Raw genomic sequence first — 5,810 nt, 5'->3', positions numbered from 1 at the left:
GAAAACCACTGAGCTCACAGTTATTTGTCCCAACTTTTTTTCAGACCACTCTTTGGAAACTTCTAGACCACCTCAGAACAAGACACTACCAAGATCCGAGAGTGTCCAGTCCAAGACAGACCGGGTTCGGACCAAGGTCTAAAACTGGGACCACATAAACAGAGGTTACTATTAGTAACACACTCTGTCGTCATGATTTAAAAACCTGGCAATGCCCATCCTGAGTTTGCCAGAGAACATCTGGATGATCCAGAGGTGGACTGGTCAGATGGAACTTGTTTGTATAAACACCAGTACCCTTGTGGGGGGTTGATACATCATGCTTTGAGGGGTATTTTTTTGCAAAGAGGAAAGAACGACTGATCCTTATGGATGAAAGAATGAATGTGACCATGTGTCCTGATATTTTGGACAAACACCTCCTTCCATCAGAGAGAGGATTGACCATGAAACCAGGCTGTATCTTCCAGCATGAACATTATCTCAAACCATCCGCCCCAACAATGAGACAAAGAGTGGCCATGTAAAAAGAATCTTAAGGTTCTGGAGTGGTCTTCCTATTCTCCGGACCTCAATCCAATACAGGATTTGTGGAGTTGAAAGTACTGGTTGCCCAGCAACAGCCCCCAAAAACATCACAGCTCTTGAGAAACCCTGCATGGAAGAATGGGCTCAAACACCAGCTAAAGTGTTTTCAAACCTGGTTAAAAGGAAATATTAATGACCTTTTTCTTTTCCTCTGTTATAGTATTTCCGGATGTTATTCATCCATTTCTTAATTTCTGCACCATTATACTAATCATTTGTTTAAAGATAATTAAGGATTTTTTCGATAGTTGAAGTGTACCTTTGACGAACATGACATATGTCTTATGAGACAAGACAAGACCAAGACCATGGACTGTCAATACCAAAACAAGACTAAAGCCCTATTCGCATGGGATAATTATTACCTTGGGACCTCGGTGTATTGTGAATTAAACCCCCTCCTCTGTGTTATTTTAAGTGCATTCACACAGGATATGTATTACCTGGGGACCTATGTGTATTGTAAACAACCCTCCTCTGTGTTATAAGCAACTGTAGTCTGTAAAATAGTCAGTTTTACTGACATTACGACCGGATGTGTCACCTTTGTCTTAAATGGCCCTCATGAGATCGAAGATGATGTAGAAACAAACAATTGTTTTATTTTTATTAATTATGTTTTTGTTTGGGGATTATTATTTTATTTTTTTTCAGATTTTTCCATTGTGGTTATAAACTTATTATAATTCAAGCATATTTAACTTGAATTTATTACTTGATTTTATACTTTTCAAGCTATTTTTGTTTGATGGCCACTCACTGTATAAAATAAGGCCCCTGAGAAAATGTCATTGCCCACCACTTCAATAGAAAGTCGAGACCAAAAATAAAAAAAACTGACAACATTACAACACTATGAACTTCTCAAACTCCTGACCAAATCTAATCCTAGCCATGATACTTTATGACTAATGAAAACATGCTTTTGAATCTTAATCTGAAAAAGCAAACATATTTTTTTGCTTCCTGTCTTGTGTCTTGTGTGGATATAGTACAATTTAAGTATCATATTTATAATTTTAAGCCTAAAACAAGTCAAGCTTTTTAAACTATTTGAGGATCAATTAGCCTTTGTAGCTTAGCGTGATCAATATTGACACGCTTGTCCAATGATTTAGTGGGGATGAGGGGACCACACGCGGGTTTTATTGAAGCAGGTTTTCTAATCTCACCATGCTGAGTACCTGAGTGTACGGAGAGCCACGGAAATGGATCATGTGGAGCTGAATCGGTTTAAGTCGGTCTCATCCCCGCCACGTAGAGGAAATTGTGATGCATATTCGGGGAAACCTGCTGTCATTGATCATAAACCCACGCCACCAGACGCACGCCGCGCACATTAATCCTGAAATATGCTGCTGCTAACTTCTTTTCTTTCCACCGTTAGAAAACGCACAACTGAGTCTCCTATAGAAAGACTCACGAATCAGACTCAGATGTTTTGTCTATTTGTCAGAAACCACACCGTGATCATTAAATCATCAGCAGGCTATCATTAAAATCCCCTGCAGTGCTGCTGTGATATGCTGACATGTGCTAAAACAGCTGGGACACAAGCAGTAAACCACTGGCTGGAAAATATCTGTTTATTTGGACTTTTCAACACCCTCAATATTGCCTCGCCTGCCACCATGTCCTCATCACACGCCAGACACTAACATCAACACGGAATTTGTCTTAATTAATGACGAAACTCTTTCGTCGGTTTACAAATCGCACACTTGAAGCTGAGAGGGTTGTTGCTGATACAAACAAGCCCTTAACACAAACATCCATGTGAATGAAAGACAAAAAGTCAAGAAGCAAAAGGCGCTCACGGTTGTGTAACTGTGGAACTCGGATCACTCAGACTGACTGTTTTATAAATAGTTACATACCTAAATTTGAACGCACATCTAAGGCGGCCTCGCTGAGTCGGAGATGAAAGGTGTGCTACATTTAAGAAACACGCTTAGAACAAACAGCAACCAATGTGTTTATTATATTTGCTGTGGTTTCCATGTGTGCTGAAGGAAGCATTTCAATGTCAGTTAGTGAATAGATTACTCTGGAAATGATGTTTATTTTTTCAAACAATGATTCATCATCAAAATGTTTCACAACAGAAATTCACTGTGTCTTAAAATTCCAGTAGATCGGGGATCTTTATAATTTAATGGGATGGTTCTCAACTTTTAAGATAAGGAATGCCTCGGGAATGAGTCTCTACTTGGAATCAAATGTCTCTGATGATCACAGATGAAGCTAGCTTTAGGTGATGTAACAGACACTTTTAGACAACACGACTTATCTTGGAGTTTCAAACAATAAATGTTCTTGACTTGCTGGTCCAATGGATGTTTATGCCGGTGCTGAAACTAAGACGGATACCCATATTTCCAGAGACTGGCTTTCACTGACTACCTTTTGTATGCAGAGAATAGAATCTAAATATCATTATGTGTGGTGAGAAAGTGGAATCTATCAGGTATTTATGTCACGTTCTCACCAGTCGTCGGCTCCTGAACTTACATTCATAATCTTCATGTGTTAAACTCAATCACAAAAGGGGCCAAAATCCTTTAGCTGTTTAGCCTACAGGACGAACAAAATGTGTTAATACAAAAGTAGAAATACTAGTGTGATTTTTATACTGTATTTGCCTTCTCTTCAACAACAATTTTACTTGTATTGAAAGTCTCTATATAATTGTTGACATACATCATATCTCTTTCTTATCTTATCTTAATTACTGGCATTTTTATAGGTCGACATAATAACATGAACAATAATCTGCTTTTAATTTGAGTCAACCATTCAGCCGGCCACATAGAATGAAATGACAGGCCAGATTTAGCCCCCCAGCCATAAGTTAGACACATGACCACACAAGGTAAGTGACATCATTTGAAGCTAATTTGTTATTTAAACAATGATCTCATAAGATTGTGTGCAGAGCTTTATTTCCATTGCTTTTGCTTTTGTTGTTTCAGGGAGAAAAATAATTGCTTCTTTTCTTGTGGTTTTGTTTTTCTAAAGCAATTGAATAAATCAGACTAACTACAAAAGCAACTTAGCTAAAGATTCTGTGACGTAAATTCCTTTTAACATACATTAATTAATTTATCACTTTTGAGAATTGACTGACAGAATTGAAACTATTTGAAGCATTTACTTGTAAGTCCTCAAAACCCCCCATCGTGATGAATCGTCCAGCATATTTAAAGATTTTCCGGAGACTTTGAGTTCAGTTTCACTTTCAAGGGGATCATAATGAGCTCCTGGAGTTCAAAATTTCAAACAACCCCCTCCCCAAAAAATCATTTGTTTAATGACTGAAAAGTTAGTTTTTCAAAAGTTTTTTCCATAGATATGGTATTAAAGTATTAATAAAGGGACAGGTAAAGGAACTGTTAACCTTTTAAAAAATGTATCACCACAAATCTGTATCTTTTAACTAAATCCAGTGCAACACTTTCCACTTCGGAGTAACCCACGTCGTCAATTCTTGAGGGGATATAACTACACCACTGAGAGATTTCTGCTCGTTGCAAACATTTTCCTGAGGCATCATCTGTTGTGCCCGCCTGCGTAGCCCATATGGCAAGATATATATTATTGAGTACATCATAAATACACAATCTGTACCCTGTTCACAGGAGACGGCGGTTCGAGGATCCCTCCCTTATAAACAACCTATAAAGTCTCAGGGCTCAGAGGTCTGCGAGGCCTGTGATATCCTGCTGTTAACTCACACTGACACCAGCCAGATATCTGGCAGACTAATGGCAGATGGAGCTTGAATACATCTTTTATGGAGATGGACTGTATCCCGCAGGAAGAGTGGGAGGAGTGTGGCACTGGAGGAGGGAGGGGTTGATCACGGATTTCTTGTCACCCGCAGTATTGAGGGACCAAATCCCCCAACGTAAATCACATGGTTGTAAAATAAATCCTCACAACATTTCTACACCAACATGTGAAACATGTCTTGCATGCAACATCCAATATATATGTATTAGTAATCTCAATTGAAATTAAATGCTTCTAACCATTACAACCACTCACACACAAACTCATTCCTATGGACAATTTTACCCAAGTTCCTCATCAACCTATATATGTTTCTGGTCTGTGGGAGGAAACTGGAGTGCCCAGAGTATTAGTAGTACTACTTTGTTATTGTACTAGTGGACAAAAACCTTCACAAGTAGACACAAATTTACGTACTCAAAAGACTCTACTGGTACTACTACTAAACAACCAATGTTTAGTTGTGCTTGGCTACTAGTACTGCTAGTTGAGCTAAAAGTGGTTAATAATATTCCATGTAAACCTAATGCAAATAGACGGAGAGGGATTGTTATGGAAAACTGTTTGGTCATATTCAATAGTAGATATCAATAATAACAACTGTGTTTTAGCTCTCCTAGTACGCAATCATTGGTATACTAGTTTGCAAAAAAGACTTTAGCAGTAACACTAAAAAAAACACTATTCATTATAAATACTTTAATACAAATGCTATTTGCATTAAGACCACTATATTACTACTAGTAACCACTTTTCTTTTGGTTTTGAATTACTGGCAATACTAGACAAATAATGCTCTTATTCTCCTTGTCAGAATTTGTGTTTTATCAGTGTCACTAATACTCTAAAACTGAGAACCCATGGAGCTAAAACATGGTCGGTAACACTGATATTTAAGATTAAAGACATATCATAATCTCTGAATGGTTAAAATGTTTTCAGGAGCCAATTGGAAGACAGAACTTTCCCCTGCTGCCTTATTATCAGATCAGTCTTACTTTTAGTTACAGTGAACGTGTTTTTGTTTAATAAAATTCAGAAAAAGTATACAAGTAGTACTAATGACGTTTTATATGTTTACTAAGATGACTGATTTCTATGTGAGAGTGCATGTTTGTGCCGTCAGTGGGCAGGAACAAGTCTGCCCTCTATTGACTTTTAACAGCAAGCACACACAGTAAAATAACCTTGTATTAAGATAAATATAACATTCATCAACTCTCAATTGAATTGCTTTTTATATCTTTTAAAATACAAGTTTGATTTCTATCATGAATCCAAATGATGATGTTCTTGTAAATAGTTAAGGAAGTTACTAGTTACTCATCAGATCTGCCTCAACTATTTACACAAACTCACTGTTGGCTGTGACCCAGTCTGTGTGAGCGGATCACACGCTGGACTACAAGTTCACCAGAACACTTATTTAC

This window comes from Callionymus lyra, chromosome 1 (genome assembly GCF_982586985.1).
Source record: "Callionymus lyra chromosome 1, fCalLyr1.hap1.1, whole genome shotgun sequence".
In the NCBI taxonomy this organism is placed as follows: domain Eukaryota; kingdom Metazoa; phylum Chordata; class Actinopteri; order Syngnathiformes; family Callionymidae; genus Callionymus; species Callionymus lyra.
Note: the sequence above shows the minus strand (reverse complement) of the source record.